Source organism: Papaver somniferum, chromosome 7, assembly GCF_003573695.1.
Source record: "Papaver somniferum cultivar HN1 chromosome 7, ASM357369v1, whole genome shotgun sequence".
NCBI classification, from domain to species: domain Eukaryota; kingdom Viridiplantae; phylum Streptophyta; class Magnoliopsida; order Ranunculales; family Papaveraceae; genus Papaver; species Papaver somniferum.
Genome location: NC_039364.1, coordinates 197,662,287 through 197,683,222, shown reverse-complemented (window position 1 = coordinate 197,683,222; position 20,936 = coordinate 197,662,287). Strand labels below are relative to the sequence as shown.

Genomic DNA, 20,936 nt, shown 5'->3' with positions numbered 1-20,936 from the left:
AAAATATTTTCCAAATGAAATTGTGTACACCTTTCTTTTCTATGTAATTTCCACGGCAGATGGGTGTTCTCTATCTGGTGAGCTGGGTTCTGCGGAGGACAAACCTTGATCTAATTGAGACATAACATCTGGAGAACAACAAATAATAGCAGGGAAATTTGTTTGTTGCTGATCACGGTATGTACTGTTGTTATTCCCTGTCACATCACTTAAGTCTACGGATAATGCTGGCGTAATTGGTTTGATATTCTTCTGTTTCTTCTTATCAAATTCCTTGCACAATGAGCGGAGCTTTTGCCTAACCGGTAATTGTGAAGCTAAAATGTTTTTATTTTCACGGAGAAAAATGATTACGAATATCAAGAAAGCCGAAATTGAAGTGAAACCTGCAATAAAAAATAAGCCTAGAAAACTATCAAGCGACAAACTGTCCGAATTAAGATTTGTACCCCGTCTCTGTTCGAGACAGTCAACCCTGATTCCCAAACCCCCTCCTCAATTGCTATCATTTTGTCTCCCTCTGTTACACTTAAGATTGCTCGTGAAATGTCTGGTACTAGAGGAGACCCCTTTGGAAATGCCTGCAGCAAGACAAAACAAGATAGCGCATTAGTTATACAGAAGTTTGCTTGAAAAGAGAAAACAGTGGTTAGCTAGCAGTGTTGCCAGAGAGAGACTGCTCACAAAACCAAAGCCGGCAGTCTTGTAGGTCGGTCCGATGATGGTGTATTTACTGGTGCAATACTTGGCCATGAAGAGCTTTATGTAAGGAATTTCATCGACAATGGCAGAAACACCACCATTTCGACTACCTTTATCTAAGGCATCCCGATATTCTTCGGCATTGTTATATGCCTTGAGCCTCTGAGGGTCAAAATTTAAGCTCTCCATAGGGCCAGCAACAAAAGAACCACTTTGATATCCTACGTAGTCTCCATTCTTGATGAGATCTTTAATGTCTGTTACAGTTGGTTGAAGCTGTTGTACTGTCAACAGAGAAGTTAAACGTGTAGCTTGATGTAATAATGAGCACAACAAATAGCCATATAATCATCACAAATCTTGATAAGTTGCTCATTACTTTCTCCTCTGCAGCAGCAGGAAAGGAAAAAAAAAACAAAAAAAACATCGACACAACAATTGATTAGTTCATTGCAAGTGTGCCAAAATATTCATTTGCTGCGCTAGAAGCAAAAGGACCAAGGGAATTACTCTGAGCGAACACGAGCGTGGAGAAAGAGAAATAAAATACGGTGCCAATTTGTTCTGAAGGTTGCCCTCTGAAATCATTATTTATTCGATGTTCAAGAACCCATATTACCAAACCAGTTAAGATGAAAAGTGCTCCAATTGTTAGCCAAAGATCCCTTGTCAAAGGCTTCAAAAATATCCAGGCGTTCTTCTTGGCATCATCCTTGATTGGTACTACCATCGCCACCCCAGACTCCGAAAATGGCAACGGGAAGTCTACATACAACGATCTGTTTGCAACAATTGCTGTATCTCCTACAACAGCATCTTTAATCTGCTTTTACCACATACATATACTGTTATATCCAACGGCCATGCATATAGAGTTTAGCTATCTGACGATATTCGACTGAGAGATGCATAGAGATTTTAGCAGATTAATTACCTGGAGATACACTTCATAGACCATGTCATTGTAATCTGATGATGAATTCTCACGGGACTTCTCATACGGAACAAACTCATAAGGAACTGAGTATGGCAATGAATCCATCACTTCCTTGAGCACATCAATTACAAAACCAGTAACTTTTGGCTCGGAGTTGGCATTTCTCTCTACCTTTAAAAATTCAGTAAAGCCTTGTTTCACTGGGACCCCGATCCTTAACTTCTTCTCGCTTGTAGGAATCTCCCAACCTTTTGGCATTTCAGTGGATTCACCAGGCCAGATAGTGGCTCGAAGGTTGTCCATGGAATTTGAGTTCTTTTTCGTATCTATCGACTCTAAAGTTTGAGAAAGCCCATTAGTTGGTGTCCAAAATCCAATGACTCTTGCTGCACTGCCAATAACATTTACAATTTGAAAAGCTGACGATTGTAGTTGCCCGTCTATAAGCTTGAATTCTCCACTCAATCCTGTAAAACTAGTCCCCAGAATTGCTTTGCGGAACTCTGGACCCAATTGAGAAACTCCAATTTTCTCCAGGTCAGTCGATTTCTCTCCCGTCTTTAGCATTTTAAATCCACTGCTTCTATTATACGGATACACTTCCTCAGCTGCCATTGCTAGTGCTCGGATGCTATCATATGCCCACAGTCCAAAAATACTTAGCTGGTCACTTCCATTGGCATCTTGATGATCCAAAAGAAATTTTCGTCTCCATCTAGTTGTAAAATTTTCAAGTTCTCTGGATCGTGGAACGTAAGGCTTTACACCTAATACTCCTTGCATCGACTCAATTACTGAGGAATTCATTGAAGTTAATAATTCTGTCAGACCATTTGTTATAATCCAGGCATACCCTTTTCTCATCATTCCAACTTCCTTAATCTTCATGAAGAGGCGAGAACCAAGTGTGCATGAAACATGCACCACAAAAACTCTAGTCTGCATGCTCATCAGCTTGTATAATTCTCCACTGATTTGTTCATCAGTAGCGGCAGAAGAAATAACGCTTCGGTAGGGGACCCTGGCATTATCTTCTTGAATAGCATCTACTATATACGGCAATGAATCCTTTCCGTAGTCGGAATTTTCATACATAATTACTACTTCTCTCCATCCACAAGCCTTTATCATGTCCCCAATTGCTTTAACTTGACATGAATCGTTGAGTGCAGTTCGGACGAAAAAAGGAGTCTTAGCATAGGACAGTTCAGGACTCGTAGCTGAAAAGGATACCACAGGGACTTGAGATTTGGTTCCAACGTTTGCTACAAACTCTGCTTGGAAAGATTTTTGCAGTCCTAGTAAGGCTTTCACTTGAACATTTTGGAGCAAATCTATAGCTGTAGACATGCAAATGATATCCTGGTTCAGTAATAAGTACTTTAGGTAATAACCGCACGTATGACTACAAAATAGCTAGCAGAATAAAATTGAGAAAAGAAAGAGTTGTTTACCTGAAGAAGCTGCCTCGATGATATCTTTTTTAGAATCTCTGGTGTGAAGAACCAACCTTGTTTTGTAGTTAGGATTTGAAGAATAGAAGTCAGAGATAGCCATTAAGACACAACTTTGGCCCACCTTCCCAACCCATGTATCCAAATCAAGAATTAGTCCTACATCAACAGTTGTGATCCTCGTCGCTTAGCTGCTGTTTTGTGCATACACCAATGTTGATTCTCTTGGCAGACACAACAAAGAGATGAACAAGATGAGAAAGAACTGCAGTAGTATAGACAAAGGATAAAGTCTGCTGGTTATTGTTGTGTTTTTCATCTTCCAATAAAATGGGTTTTGCCCAAGTCTCTAAAATCACTCTCTATAACTTATGCATTTGAATGGATAGAGAAATGCTGAATATAAAACTTTTTTACTTTCTAAAACAATTCGATTGTTGACAAGTCAGACGTAATCAACTGAAATACCAACTTCAAAAATAGCAATGTGGTTGACCTTTCTCTTCAATTTTATGACTTTATTTTATTCGTTTGAAAGGAATTTTATTATGAGTTTAAAAAGTGTTAGATTAATGAGCTTCCTATGATTTGTTCACTAATCCACACTTACACTGGTGCTCAACCATAGATTATATACTGTTGAATATTCTAACAATAGATTAGAAACTGTTGCGTGGTGCTGCTGCCAAGTACTTGGCAAAGGGTCGTACATAGACCAAGGAAAGTATTTGGCTAGATAAAAATTGTCTTATTATCTTGATTTTTGCCAAGTCCACCACACCTGCAGTGTCCCTACGCCTTACGTGATAGCCAGGGCCTTCTTCAATTCCCTTAGTAACGAACTCTTGAAGTTTTCTCAACTTTGACTTCCAGCTACCAATAACCTTATCATCATTTAGACATTTCTTTTGGTCAAAGTAAAAGGGCTGCAAGATACAGCAGAAGTAGTGAACGAGTTAGAGTTTAGAGTTTAAGGTCAGTACCTGTATATCTTTTCACACAGTGGTCTCTTGTATGAGTCATGCGACTGTAAGGAAACAACACAGCCCAGACCATCAAAAATACAAAGACCCTATGATAATTCTCAGGACAGTTTAGTTTAGGACACTAACTCCTCCACAACGGAGAAGATTGAACTATCATGTCTGACTGCTTCACTGACTTACCCGAGTACAAGAGGCTATTACATTCTATCTCAATAGCAGATAATACATACCTCAGTTATATATGACCAACGGGGCAACACCACTCAGATAAGCACCCACTTTTCTAATCAGACATTCCGTACGATTAGATTCAGTCACATACAGGTTTAGCCAAAGTAAGTTTTTGAGCTGCTCCACAGAGAAACAATCAAATAAGGGCATTGCTTGGTGAAAAAATTCTTTGCCGCAATATTCAAAGAAACTTTTGGGCTTTCTCAACATCTTTTCTTTCAAGAAAACCCTTAATAATGGTTTCATAGGTTACGGCATTTGGCATGCAACCATTCCTTTCCATTTCAAAAATCAATTTCTCGGCCTCCAGTAAATTACCTTCTCCGCACATGCCACTGATCATTATGGTATATGTTCTAACATTGGGGACTAATCCTTGATTTGGGATTTCATGGAACAATTTCTTTGCATCTTCATCTTTTCCCGCCTTGAACAAGCCATCAATAACTAAACCATAAGTCTGAATATCAGCTTTACACCCCTTAAGTTTCATAGACTGGAATAACTCTATCGCCTCATCAATATGTCCATTCTTGCAAAGGCCATCCAACATGGCATTATATGTAACTATGTTTGGAGATGCACCAGTTGATTGCATCTCAAGTAGCAGGCTTCGTGCAATTGTAACTTTTTTGGCGCGGCATAGTCCATCCAGCAGAGTATTGTAAGTAACTTGAGTTGGCTTTATTCTCTTTTGCTTCATTTTCTCGAACAGCTGCAGAGCATCATCCACCTTAACTTCTTGCAATACCCATTAATCAACACATTGAAACTGTATAAATCATGCTCAAGACCCTTATCAACCATTGAATCAAACAGTTTCCGTGCTTCCTCTATCTTACCTGCCGAACACAAACCATCTATTATCGAGTTATAAGTAATTACATCAGGCTCCTTGCCTAATTTAATCATTTCCTCAAACAACCGTTTTGCTTCTTCCATCTCCCCTTGTTTATACATAGAAACTATTAGTATATTATAGGTAGATACTTCGGAAGAAACACCGCTTGTAGTCATTTTATCAAACAGTTGAAGCGCAGAACGGTTCATTCCTTGCACACAAACCCCTTTAACCAGATTATTGAATGTTATAATATTAGGATGATATCCCCTCTTAAGAATTTCTCCAAACAAACAGAACCCATAATTGACTCCACTTAACTGGCAACAAGAATTTATCAAAATGTTAACTGTGAATATAGTGGGTTGAATACCAATTAGAGCTGGTAAACGGGCGGGACGGGTCTGGCTTGTGACCAACCCGCGGGTTACGGGTTAATACAAGCCTGAGCTCGCGGGTTGAAATTCTTCACGGGTGGTCATTTATCCCACTCGTGCCCGTCCCGGGTAAAGCTCGCGGGTTCATGGGTGCTCACGGGTTACCTGGTTTTTGTTGAGTCAACTCGCCAGAAATCGATTTCTGGGCTATTTCCTTCCACATTCAGGCCATCTAAAGTTCCTTTCCTACAAGCTACAACCTAGTATCTAACATTCATCCAATTCATTTGGTATATCAATTCAAAACAAAAACTCAAAATTGCAAAACTAAACAAATTAGTCTTCTTAAAGAAACACAGACACAGATACTATCATAGTATCATACATTCATACTAGTCATTAGTAGTTTACTTTAGTACTTAAGTACTTTAGTTACAGTTACACAGTACTTCATCAGTTCATGATGATAATTGATAAATAATGAAAATAAACTTCCGAGACCGAGACTGTAGATACCATTGTTTCTAATTTGTATCACCAAGTGCGACAATATTAATAACCACTTCCTGCACAAAATATATATTGTGTGGTTAATCAAAAAAAGTGTTAACTATCAAAAAAACATCTCCAATCTCTTTTCTATGCAATATTTGGAGATACTGGTAAGTGATAAATAACTGTCTGTCCAAAAAACATTCTCATATTCCATGTTTATCTTTGAGTTGCTCCAACTATTCAATATGAATCTGTAATTTCAAGAAAATATAAACCAAACAAAAAAAAGATTCAAGTCAAAAACATGGAATTTGCATAATTACCCCGCTTTATATTGAAGAAGTACGCATACTAACTAGACGCATAAGAACTTACTTCCTCCACATCCTCCACTGCGCCAGGTTCAAATCCTAATATATCTTCTTCAACGATCACATTGTCCTCATCCATATCTTCTTTTCCTATATGGATCATAATAAAACAACCAATGTTATAGATAAGATTTAGACACTCAACTAAATAAAATATTATTGATTTACTTACCAATTCCATATTCCCAATCACGAGTTGTTATTAACGCCTCAGCATTTTCAGGTAATAAGGAACTGCGAAATCGATCAATCACCCTTCCTCCAATGCTAAATTCAGACTCCGATGCGACGGTTGAAATAATAATTGACAAAATATCCCCTGCCATTCTTAAAAGTACTGGATATTGTTGTTCATGGTTCTTCCAATAGTTTAGGATGTCTAGTGAATTTAGACAACCTTTGTACGTCTCGCCAAGATATTCATCTAACTCTGACAAGTCAGTTAATACATTACCACCACGTTCCTGTGTTGCAACATATTCCTGTTGACAATACCCTTAAAGTCAGTAACTTTAAAAAGAAAAACTCCACCACCTAGTTCTAACCGAAGCCCGGTAAAGGAATTCATACACTCATACACACTAGATATCAAGACACAGAATCCCAAACAATCCAACAACCAATTCTTGGGTACATTCCTCATTCTATCATAAGTAATTATAATGACAAATAAACGATATATGGCATGCTCAGAGTTTACATTGACATATTAAATCTGGGTTCAAAGTTATCATCTTGTATTAAACATATATAGCATCAGAATCAGGCATCATTGAAAGATCAAACCACATAAATACTTAACATAGATTCCAATTGTGAATTATCAAGAGATACTAACAAAGTTATCATCTTTCTATCGTAGGAATTACAAAGTTATCATCTTGTATTAAAAAAAAAAGAACATGTTTTGCAGACTTATACCAATCATGAAGAACTAAAATGAATCAAACTGAACATAAAAGTTGAAATTACCTGAAAAAAATCACTCCCTTCTTGGGCAGCAAAATTCCCACCATTTTGAACACTCAAATTTTGAGCTGCACAACTGTTGGAAGCTCTTGAACTTGACAAGGTGTAATACTCATTAAAAAGTGCTTTTATATTACTATGCACTTTATTAACTTGACATTCTAATTCTCTCTCATCAGGATACAACTTGGAGTAAGTAAATTTCACAAAATTCATTTTCGATCTAGGATCTAACACAACTGCCATAGCCAATATAGGACTCAACTCCTTCCAGTAACTATCAAATTTTGCTTGCATCTCTTTTACCATGTTCCTAATGAATTCAATATTACTTATGCTCTCTTTCTTTAGTAACACCTGAACTTGACAAATTCTTTCAAAATACAGATTGGAAGTAGGATACTTACTACCAGAAAAAACCTTTGTGAGTTCATGAAACACCTTGAGAAACTTTGTGACTACTTCAATTTGTTCCCATTCTTCATTAGTTGGACAGTCTTCATAGTCTGAATCCACCAACTTCAAATGAGAGAAAACTGGCTTATACAAGATACAACTGTCTAACATAAGATAAGTTGAATTCCACCTGCATAAAACAAACATTCAGTGAGTATCTAAAAAAACATTAATACAAATTATACAATTCTCCAACTTTATAATTTATAACAGGATAGAAGTGGAATCCCACCTTGTCTTTACGTCTTGCCGAATACCCTTTTTCAGACCAGACATTCCTAAAGTTTCAACAATGTCCAAGAACTTTTGTTTTCTTACTTGGGACTTTTTAAGGGACTTCACTGACGCTCGAATCTTAAGCACGGATGGATCAATCTTCGTAAGTCCTTCTTTTACAATAAGAGCTAAGATATGAGCACAACAACGCACATGAAAGTATTTTCCATCGTTCAACAAGATCTTCTTTGCAACAAGTCTACTCTTCATAATTCCAGCACAAGCTCCGTTATTTGCAGCATTATCCAAGGTGATGTTGGATACCTTGTCTTCAATTCCCCAATCTTCTATCATTGCAAATAACTTAGAAGAAAGGTGTTCACCTGTTTGAGGTAGTAGAAAGGGGAATAAGTTAACATGAAATTATATTTAAGATAATAAAGAAATAAAATTAAGTGCTTTACCTGTATGAGGTGGTGGAAGGGGAGAGAAATTCAGAAGCTTCTTTTGCAATACCCAATCTTTATCAAGATAGTGCGCAGTTAAGCTTATATATCCAGTAGTTGTTACAGAAGTCCACATGTCTGATGTTAGACATATCCTACCTGTAAGGGTAAGTCATACACATTATAAAAGTATAAACAAATCATATGGGTCATTAGGATTTGAAATTTTGAATCATACCTGGAGCAAGTTTCAATCTGTTGCGAATAACTTCTTTTTGTTCTTTATGTTTCTTTACCACATCGGCTTTCCCAGTATTCCTTGATATTGGTTTAAAGTCATCATTTAAATAAGCACATATATCCCTAAAATCTTTCCACTCCACCAAAGCAAATGGAACATTTCTTGCAATGAGTAAAGCTGAGAACAAATCCCGTAATTTCATTTGATCAACCTTGCGTACACGGGTAGACAGCTGGCTATTTTGTGAAGCTAATATCATCTGCCCTACGTCCATAGACTGACGTTTAATGCACTTATGCCTTTTCATGGCTGAGGTTCCACCTCTTTGGCTTTCATATTTATATCCTACATTACAAGCCTTGCACACCCCCTTCGTTGTACCATCCTTATACTTAACGAGTTTAAAAAATTCCCAAACTTCGGATCTAAGTCTATTTTTCTTTCCACATGCAACTTGTTCAGGTGCACAACCAACAGTTGGATCCTCATTCACAGAATCTAGCATCTCAACATCATCATCTTCATCATCAGCACTCATAACATCGTTGTAATGGTCTGGTTCTGGTAACTCTTGTTCTTGACATCCTGAAATGGATGGAGCGGCCACAAAGAACAAGTCAAAGAGTCATTCAGAAACATGAAAATTACATAAACAGAAATTGAAAAAATGCATATACATCCAACAAAACTATTATAGTACATGCATTTTCAAGTCACCCAAAACAATAGCATCTAACAAAACAAACAACTCAAACAAATCCCCTAAATCTCTGTAAAGAACATAAAAAATCTCAAGACCCACAGGCCACAACAGTAAGAAATTTAATTCAGTTAAAACTGTCATTCCATGTTTCAACAAGAATTCATGTGATAAAAAAAAAGATGGAGACACCAATAAGCAGTAACAGTGTAAGACTAAGAGTCTAAGACCCTGACTTAAATCAAGAATTGCATTATATGAAACAACATCTGGTCTGCAATTCCATTTCAACATCTGGTCTGCAATTCCAAATAACACTTTAGTTTTGATAATGATCCCAATTCCCAATACATGATTAAATGTAACATAAGATGGTAAAAACTAATTGATCAACTAAAAACTTAACCAATAAACCAAACCACATGCATGTTAATATTCTTAAGGATTTCAACTAAAAACTTAACTATCCACAAATTAGACGAAATTGTGAATACCCATTGATTGGCTCACAGAAATCAAATCACCAAATCAACTAAAGCCTTTAAACCAAGCAAAACTAATGAGTAATAAAAAATTAAAGATTAAGAAAAAACCCTTTTTTTGTGGTAAGAACTGAAACATCATGAAATTAAGAAAATTAAAGATTACCTATCTTCACAGAATCACAATCACAAGTTCACAACAATACTAAGAATATTAAAGATTTGTTGGGATTCCTATGTAAAACCCTAGATTCCTAGAAGAAGAAAATAAAGAAGAAAACAAAAATTAAAATCTGATTACCTGCTAGCCTTGAATCTTTAGATCAAATTAACTGCCTTTGATGTTCAGTTGTTCTGTGCGTCAGGACTCAGGAGACTCTCTCTGAGTCAGGGAAGAAGAAAAAAAGAGGAAGAACCGAAGAAGAAAGATAGGAAAGCTTAGGGTTTTCCCGTTTTATACGATGGAGATTTGGATGACACGTAACAAGCTACGTGTTTCAGTTTCAGCAGGGTATAAAATTACGGGTTACGGGCCAGATCGCGAGTTTCATGGTACGGGCCGAGTTAACCCGTTTCTTCACAAGCCACTAATTGTACAACCCGCGCCCGTCTTGTTTAGTTACCAGCCGGGACGGGTGCGGGTTTTCACGGGACGGGACGGGCCAACCCGCGGGTTTTGGCTTGGTTTGCCAGCTCTAATACCAATCCATTTCATCTTGTCATACAGTGGAAAAACAGAAGAATGACATCTAAGTTTTGAGATTGAAATGAATAGATGGTTGAATGTTTCAATAGATGGCAAGGGATTCAGTGAAACCAATTTATCAAAGTATCCTAATGCTTCATCAAGTTTCTTGATTTGACCAGGTATGGACTGATTGAGTACTTTTACTTCAAAGAGTTTTCTTTTTTCTTTTTTTCATAAATTCAAATTTACCTGATGGTGAAACATAACTTCTTCTTCTGCTGTTAAATTCAAGTTTACCTGATGGTGAAACATAACTTCTTCTTCTGATTCTAGTTGTGATTAGAATCAAAGGAGGAGGCTGCTGGACTGTATTAACATTATTGTTGTGCTCGAGGAACGGAGGTTTAGCAAGTGATGAGTGACTGGATGTTATCCTTCTGATGAGGAGGTGATTCATTGGTTTTCTTTAGTGGAATGAAGAAGATTGGATTAAGATTCACTTCTTCACGATAATCACTGTTTGTGATTGTATAAATGATTCACTGGAAAACCCTAAATCCCAAACATAGCGATTTTGGCTAGAGGTATCAACGTGTCCGATATCTGACAAGTGTCCGGGACTCCGGCGGATATTTGTACTTTGAACTCTTTTCACCCAGCGGTCTCTTATACGCATTGCTCCAGTTTTTCTGTCCAAGGCATACTCGCGCTAGTCGATTGTTATTGGGGAACATTATCGAGGGATGGAAAATAGACTTGAACTCATTTATTTTCAAGCTTAGTATAGGGGCGGCATGATTTATTAGAGGGACGGCATTCTAATAGGACAAAAAGGGTCATTACATGATCATTCAAGGTGTCCCTTATAAAAAAAATTGGAAATGACAAATTAATCCTCATTATTGATAACCTAATTTAGTGATGATAATCAAGTTTAGTGTTAATGATTAATTTCACTTATATTAACTCAAAATCAAAATAAAATTAGATTTATAGAGTTCAAAAAAAAATCAGAGGAGAAGAAAAAGAAAAACTTTTGTGATATTTGTGAAACCCTAGATTTTGATTCACTCAACCAAAATGAGTGATTCCAGTGACCCGGTATACTTCTAAATTAGTTCCCATTAGCTTTTTCTCGCTCGAAATTATCTAAAGTACGTAACAAAATCAAAACTTTTAAATTTTCAGAAGAACTTACGGTTGCAATTTTGCACGTGACCAACCGTGACTCTTAGTTACGGTTCGTAAGTTATCGAATACCAACCGTAACTGGTTAAATTTGGGGAAGATCCAATCGTAAAACCAGTTACGGTTGGTAATTAAATTTGGACAACAACCGTAACTAAATTACGGTAGGTAACTAATGAATCGAGACCAACCGTAACTACCGTACGGTTGGTGTGTCAACTTAACTTTTGAACCGTAAATCATTATTTGATAAATTCTTAAGACACAGGATTATTTACAATTGGTATGGTTGTTTGAGTAACAAACCATAACACAATTACGGTTGATAAATATGATACAAATACAAACCGTAACTGAACATATTTCTCAAAACTAAGAACTTACAGTTGGTATTTGAGTTAAAACCAACCGTAACATCAACCCAATCTACAGTTACGGTTCGTATTTGAGTTATTACCAACCGTAACTCACATGCAACCAGAAATTTCAATTTCAATTTTCATACAAAACCCTAATTTTTGATACAAATTTAACTTAAATCCAACACGATAAACTAAACCCTAACTGGGTTTTTCCAAACATTTTTCAAATCGCCGATTAATCGAAGACGATGAAATTTTCAGTTTTAATGGAGGAGAAGAGAAGATGGAGAAGGTGATGAAAAAAAACTGATTTGATTTTTTCTGATTCATTAGGTTTAAAAAAATTGATTTGATTTTGGTTGATTTAAGGTGAAAAGGGTAATCTAGTCAATTTACATCCCCTTTAGGACATCTCCTAACCAACTAAAGGGACATTACTATCACAATGCCACCCCTCTAATAAACTATGCCGCCCCTACAATAAGCTTTTTATTCTTTTTTTGATGTTCCCATATCTGGAGTAGGGTGTTACAATCATGTTTAAGTGTTTTAATCAGTAGTTAATCACAAAACGGGTCAACGAAACAGTAATTCCTGGGCGAAAAAGACATGTAAAGGAGAAAGATGGTATCTCTTCTCCGAACGTTACGGAGCTTCCAGAAAATGGCGATCTCCGTTATAGAACTCAGCCTTCTACTGGTGTCAATGATGAGTGCTAAAAAGTGCATATTTTTATATATTTTTCTTGGCATTTAACTCATCTTTTGTGCATTAATTCTACATTTTATCCCATATTCTGTATTTTCATTGTTTTCAAGAATAAATATTTTTCTTACTTAATTTTGCATTTTTAGGTAATAAATAAAGTCTGGATGACTTGCGGAGCGGAAAAGAGCAGAAAAGTAGTGAAAAGCCGGAAGAAATTACGCAAGGAAGCCGCAAAGAATGGAGCGCACGTCCAAAAAGCTAGGAATGGGCTCAAGAAGGAAGAATTGTTCTTAAAGAAGATATGGGCTTGGCATACCCAAGGCCCAAAACCCTTACCCAAACCCATTTTCTATATCCATACCCGCTTCCATTCTCATCCGTTAGATGGGATTACATCGAAATCCTACGGTCGCTTCTTCGTAGATCATCAAAATCTGAAGTCTCTGACAAACACCACAGCACCTAAATTCCAAGCCTTCAGATTAGATTGTAGTTGAATCCAACGATCGCTTCTTTGCCTGCGCATCAAACCCAGATACTTCCGCTTAACACTACAACACCTAACTCCATCTGATGTCGTCAATTTTGTTGTATCTCATAATCCAACGGTCACCACATACCTCTCCATCGTAGCCGTTCGATTCAATCTATATGGGATCATCCAACGCTCTTTACTTGTTGTTCATCAAAGTTCTCTACACCCGCTCAACACCCGAGTACCCAGAACCCTATACCCTAAACCAAACAGCACCTAATCTCTTCTCCATCGACTCCATCTTCCCTCACCTCCGTCTGCAACAGCCTCACCTCCACCACCTTCTCCCTGCCGCGCCACCAAACGCCCTGCCACAACCACCTCGAGCTCACACACTGCCACCCTATCATCCTACACGCGATTGATAGCTTCCCCCATCCTTCTAGCCCTTTATCCCATCAACTTATTACCTAACCTAAACCCTAGGTTATGGGTTGATGGATTAACGTGTGCTAGAGAGAAATTGAAGGCATGGAGAGGTAGAGGAGGACAAATAGAAGCATGGGTCGACATCAAACTGGAGTGGTTGTGTCAAATTGGGTGAGTAATCCCTAACCCTAGCCTCAACTGTTTTGGGGGGGGGGGAGTTTGGGGAAAAATGTGTAGAACTATAAATTGAGCGCTGGGGTGTTGAAGAAAACTGTTCTTGGACTAGCCAAGTTACCAATTAGGTTTAATTTTAGTTTGTAAAATTCTAATTTCAATTTCATAAACAGTTAGGGTTCTGTTAATTTAGGGTTCTTCATTTGCTGCCACTGTCCAAATTTCAATTCCATACTTTATTGTTTAATTCCATGTTTAGGTTAGTTTTAATTTCAAATTCAGTTAATTTCAATTTTCAATTTTATTCTTAGTGTTTGCTGTTAATTGTCTGTGTTACTGTTAATTTTATTTTGTAAATTTTGTTAATGTTTCATTGTTTAATCTATGTTAGGATAGTTTAATTAGAATGTTGCACTGTTTAATTTCACTGTAAATGCTCCTGATTTGTGTATGTTACTATGTTATCTCTGTCTTGTTTACTGTTTTGTGTGAATGTTAGGCTAAAGCCTGTGAAGCATTGGATTGATTGAGCAGTGGGGAGAAACTAGTGCTCACTAGTGACTGTGAGCAAGCTGGTTCTCTTCCCACTCTAGTAGTATGCCTAGGCTCACCTTCACCATTTCACCTTCACCATCTCCCCTGCCCTTGGCTTAGGCCTTGGTTCCATTGTTCTCTGCTTGTAGTTTCATTGTACTGTCACATTTACTTCACTATTACCTTGTGTTTATTGTTTTATCATCCATTGCCTCATTATTTCACTACTATCTTCATCACTTTCACAATCTTTTGTCACTGCTTTGTTTAGTGCACTGTTGTTTAGTTCTTTGCTGTTTAGTCATTGTCTTGTTTAATTTTCTTCATTGTCTTTGCCTTAGGCTAACTGCCTTTGTATTATTGCCTCACTGCCTTTTTCCTCTATCTTTGCTGTTTTGGCCTAGAGCCATTGTTGCTCATTGTTACCTGTCTCTCCTGGTCACTTCTTTTCTTCTTGACCAAAAACTCTCTAAGCCCACTGTCCATTGTTTGTACAAACTGAAGCCCAGTTCACTAAGGCAAAGACCCAGTTCAATCCAAAGATCAAGCCCAGTTCAATTCACATCAGAAACCAACTGAACCCAAGTTCAGCCCATCAAAACCACTCAAAAGCCCATTGATTATTCATAGCCCAATAACAAATTAGAGCCCAAAATAACTAGAGAACTCCAAACACACCCAGTCTCTGTGGATCGACCCGTACTTGCACGAGCTACAACCGACGACCGTGCACTTGCGGTATTACTGTAGGCCCGTTTTCATTGCTCTTCAATTTTATACACTTTCCTGGGCCCACCAAGTTTTTGGCGCCGCTGCCGGGGATTGGTGCTGTGTTTTTCTTGTAGTTTTATTAGCTATTTTTGCATTTCACTGCATAGCATTTGCATCTGCATCTGCTTCACTTCATTTGCTGTTGGACCTGCTGTTCTGAACCTGTTTTTCCTCTGCTGGGACGCCACCAAGGAAAAGAACCAAAGCCCAACTGGGTTTTTGCAACAATATCAGAGCAGCTGGGTTGTGCTAAAAAGGTAAACCCATTCAGAGAACCCGAATTGTGGGCTTCCAATTTTTAATTGTGGGCTTGTAATATTAAAGCCAATTTTTGGGTTTTTTATTTTCTGTTGGGTTTGTAATTAATTTTTGTGGGCTTGTTTGTTTAATTTGTGGGCTTGTTTAAATTCTTTCATTGGACTTGTATTTTGTATTCTGGGTTTTTAAACCCAGCTGAGCTTGTAACCGATCACGCTAGGTTAACTCGTTAGTGGGCCGAGTACCCAAATTCTAGGCCGAGATTTTGGACTCAGTTTCACCAAACGTTTTCAAAACCAGCTGAGCCAAAGCAAACACAAAACCAACAGTGGGCTTGCTCCCATTCAAAAACCAAATTTTATTTTCTTTTTAAAAAAAAAAAAAAAAAAAAAAAGTTTCCAATTGTCTCCCGCCAAAACCAAATGTCTCCCGCCAAAACCAAATTTCTCCCAACAAAACCAAATTTTTCCCAAAAAGTCCAATCCCATTAAAAACCAAATTTTCTTGTAGATAATGTGTTAGTTAAATTTTCTTTTGTATATATTTTGTGCTCATCCATTGGACTCCGAATATGTTGGAGTTTTGCCTTGGATAACAGAGTTTTAATTCTGCTTTCGCCGAAATCGGGTATTCTCTCTCCTTTTACTCTACTCAGCATGTCCCTTTCCATATGTTGCATTTTAATTCTTTCCATATTTTGAAACATTGAGGACAATGTTTAGTTTAGGTTTGGGGGTATAGAGTAGATACCACGATAATATGCCATAATTGAAAACAAAACTCCATCTTTTTGAAAAAATTGAAAAATTCCAAAAAAATTAAAAAATGAAAAATCATAAAAAATGGAGCTCATTTACCTTGAAATGTTGACTCTTGTGCAAATATGTAATTATTAGGAGTCTTAATCTAGATATTTAGGCACCCTGATTCTAGCACAATTCACATAGTGATAAGAAATTTGCACGCGCACGATCTACCAATACATGTATAGCCTCGATCTTCAAGGTGTTTGATAGGAAGTCACGATTGCCAATCACTTTAGAATACTGAACGAAACTTGACTAGCTTGTTCTTTGGTTGGTTGGGATAGAAGGTGGAGGTTACATTAAGAAAGACAACCATCGAATTTAACTGGGTGCATCAAAAAGGGCTACCTCTTGCAAAGTGTCATGTAATTTTTTGTTTCTTTTTCCTTATGTATCAAAAGTGTTTCCTTGTTCAAAAAAAAAAAAAAAAAAAAAACGATGTATATATTCAGAAAAAAAAAAAAAAAAATCAAGTATTTATCAATTCCATCCTCTCTTGTTCCAAAAATAAAAGAGAGTAGTCAATGTAAATAAGAGTCATGTAAAGAGTCATTTTGTTGTTTCATTGTAATAAGCAAGGAAGGGTGTATGCCATTGATGTACAACGCGAGTAATTGTGAAACACCTCCAACTCATTCACAATTCTCGTAAAGTCCGGACAGCTAGCTAGATTTCGACCTCGGTTCTTAGCCTGAGAAACTATCTCTTGGTGATTAGTAGTCATAACATCCGATCTTTCTTTACACATGTGTAGATACACTTTACACTCTTATCACATGTCTTTTTTTGTTATCAGTGCTAGGATTGTGCCTTTGATAGCTAGATTGACATCTCCATTTTTCTGTGAGCTTAACTGACTTGCACATGTCACATTTGATGGAATCTGAGCTTATATTTTGACCTAGAACTTTGTAGGTACGTTCTAAGCAAACCTTCACGAGACTTAACTCGTCCACTAGGGACACTTAGTGGTTTAAAAGGCTTAGAGCATATGCTAAATGCATTCGAGAGACCAGCGACAGTGGTATAGGTAGGATTTCCTTAGTTTTGTTTTACTTGAGGACAAGTAAAATTCAGGTTTGGGGGTATTTGATGAGTGCTAAAAAGTGCATATTTCTATATATTTTTCTTGGCATTTAACTCATCTTTTGTGCATTAATTCTACATTTTATCCCATATTCTGTATTTTCATTGTTTTCAAGAATAAATATTTTTCTTACTTAATTTTGCATTTTTAGGTAATAAATAAAGTCTGGATGACTTGCGGAGCGGAAAAGAGCAGAAAAGTAGTGAAAAGCCGGAAGAAATTACGCAAGGAAGCCGCAAAGAATGGAGCGCACGTCCAAAAAGCTAGGAATGGGCTCAAGAAGGAAGAATTGTTCTTAAAGAAGATATGGGCTTGGCATACCCAAGGCCCAAAACCCTTACCCAAACCCATTTTCTATATCCATACCCGCTTCCATTCTCATCCGTTAGATGGGATTACATCGAAATCCTACGGTCGCTCCTTCGTAGATCATCAAAATCTGAAGTCTCTGACAAACACCACAGCTCCTAAATTCCAAGCCTTCAGATTAGATTGTAGTTGAATCCAACGATCGCTTCTTTGCCTGCGCATCAAACCCAGATACTTCCGCTTAACACTACAACACCTAACTCCATCTGATGTCGTCAATTTTGTTGTATCTCATAATCCGACGGTCACCACATACCTCTCCATCGTAGCCGTTCGATTCAATCTATATGGGATCATCCAACGCTCTTTACTTGCTGTGCATCAAAGTTCGCTACACCCGCTCAACACCCGAGTACCCAGAAACCTATACCCTAAACCAAACAGCACCTAATCTCTTCTCCATCGACTCCATCTTCCCTCACCTCCGTCTGCAACAGCCTCACCTCCACCACCTTCTCCCTGCCGCGCCACCAAACGCCCTGCCACAACCACCTCGAGCTCACACACTGCCACCCTATCATCCTACACGCGATTGATAGCTTCCCCCATCCTTCTAGCCCTTTATCCCATCAACTTATTACCTAACCTAAACCCTAGGTTATGGGTTGATGGATTAACGTGTGCTAGAGAAATTGAAAGGCATGGAGAGGTAGAGGTGGACAAATAGAAGCATGGGTCGACATCAAACTGGAGTGGTTGTGTCAAATTGGGTGAGTAATCCCTAACCCTAGCCTCAACTGTTTTGGGGGGGGGGGGGGGGGGGAATTTGGGGAAAATGTATAGAACTATAAATTGAGAGCTGGGGTGTTGTAGAAAACTGTTCTTGGACTAGCCAAGTTACCAATTAGGTTTAATTTTAGTTTGTAAAATTCTAATTTCAATTTCATAAACAGTTAGGGTTCTGTTAATTTAGGGTTCTTCATTTGCTGCCACTGTCCAAATTTCAATTCCATACTTTTGTTTAATTCCATGTTTAGGTTAGTTTTAATTTCAAATTCAGTTAATTTCAATTTTCAATTTTATTCTTAGTGTTTGCTGTTAATTGTCTGTGTTACTGTTAATTTTATTTTGTAAATTTTGTTAATGTTTCATTGTTTAATCTATGTTAGGATAGTTTAATTAGAATGTTGCACTGTTTAATTTCACTGTAAATGCTCCTGATTTGTGTATGTTACTATGTTATCTCTGTCTTGTTTACTGTTTTGTGTGAATGTTAGGCTAAAGCCTGTGAAGCATTGGATTGATTGAGCAGTGGGGAGAAACTAGTGCTCACTAGTGACTGTGAGCAAGCTGGTTCTCTTCCCACTCTAGTAGTATGCCTAGGCTCACCTTCACCATTTCACCTTCACCATCTCCCCTGCCCTTGGCTTAGGCCTTGGTTCCATTGTTCTCTGCTTGTAGTTTCATTGTACTGTCACATTTACTTCACTATTACCTTGTGTTTATTGTTTTATCATCCATTGCCTCATTATTTCACTACTATCTTCATCACTTTCACAATCTTTTGTCACTGCTTTGTTTAGTGCACTGTTGTTTAGTTCTTTGCTGTTTAGTCATTGTCTTGTTTAATTTTCTTCATTGTCTTTGCCTTAGGCTAACTGCCTTTGTATTATTGCCTCACTGCCTTTTTCCTCTATCTTTGCTGTTTTGGCCTAGAGCCATTGTTGCTCACTGTTACATGTCTCTCCTAGTCACTTCTTTTCTTCTTGACCAAAAACTCTCTAAGCCCACTGTCCATTGTTTGTACAAACTGAAGCCCAGTTTACTAAGGCAAAGACCCAGTTCAATCCAAAGATCAAGCCCAGTTCAATTCACATCAGAAACCAACTGAACCCAAGTTCAGCCCATCAAAACCACTCAAAAGCCCATTGATTATTCATAGCCCAATAACAAATTAGAGCCCAAAATAGCTAGAGAACTCCAAACACACCCAGTCTCTGTGGATCGACCCGTACTTGCACGAGCTACAACCGACGACCGTGCACTTGCGGTATTACTGTAGGCCCGTTTTCATTGCTCTTCAATTTTATACACTTTCCCGGGCCCACCAGTTAATCCTTGTGATTGATTCATGGTAGAAGTGTGCTATTCTGAACATCACCGATGTCCAAGGACGGATCTTTGATCCTTCCCCTTGGGGCCGTGATTTATTGGGTAGTAGAGTTTATTCCTTTCGCTATTTTTTTTGTTTTTTCTTTTTGCATGGCTACGATCTCGTTTGAATCAAAAACTTTCGTTTCATCATGGAAGAAAAGAGGTGGTCAAAGGAGATAAAGATTAATGAATATTTCAGGGGCTGTCAAAGTTGGATCTTTATTCCACAAGAGGCGATTGACTGGATCCAGTCTCTCACTGTGAAAGCTGTTTCTTTCTTGGGTAGAAAGCCAGAAAAATGGTCACAGAGATTTAATCAGATAGTATTGCTTCTGGAAATGTGCTCTAATCTTAAAGGTGATTATCTAAAGATATCAAGATTTGAACTTGATTCAAGTTTCAGTTTCATCTGTATTCCTAGTGGGAAAGAAGGAGAAATCTGGAATACTTTCTGGGCATCTTTGATTCCTCGGAATCATCAACAAAATAATTTTGTCCGAAATCCAATGATTTTCCAAGGCTTCATGTAGCTAAGGAAGATAATAATCATCATTTAGGAGTTGTTGTTGAAACTAAGGGTCCTCATCTTGGATTGATGCGTATCTCTATTGGGTTGAAAAAAACACTTTATCTGGTCGGGTGATTTGGGTCTAAGAAGCATCAATTCTCGTATTGTTTTCTTTGAGGCAAAAAATATCTCAATATATGAGCTATTCAAGGAGGAACAAGTTATATCTTTGGGTAAAACACAATTATACCTAAGACAATGGAAATCTGATGAACAGTTATCTTATATAGATATGGGTCTTCACTGGATATGTATTAGAGGTCTATCCTTTCATCTCTGGGATATTAAAAATCTGGAAGCTATTGTTTATCCTTGGGGACGAGTAGTGGAGATTCATAAATCATCAAGTGACTTTTCGAAACTTAACAGTTGCAAAATAAAGGTCCATGCTGATCTCTGTAAAATCCCAGTTGTTGTTTCTTACAGAGGCAGTTGGTTGAGTATCGAATGGATCCACGATTATACTGATAATTTCTTAAACCATCAGCATATTATCGTTCCATCTATCAATCAAAACTGGT

The 20,936-nt window shown here is 37.6% G+C and overlaps 1 pseudogene; it reads right to left on the bottom strand.

Annotated features, from left to right (window-relative positions):
- Positions 1-11: 11 nt before the first annotated feature.
- LOC113295779 lies at positions 12-5,327 on the bottom strand (annotated as a pseudogene).
- Between the last annotated feature and the right edge of the window lie 15,609 nt (positions 5,328-20,936).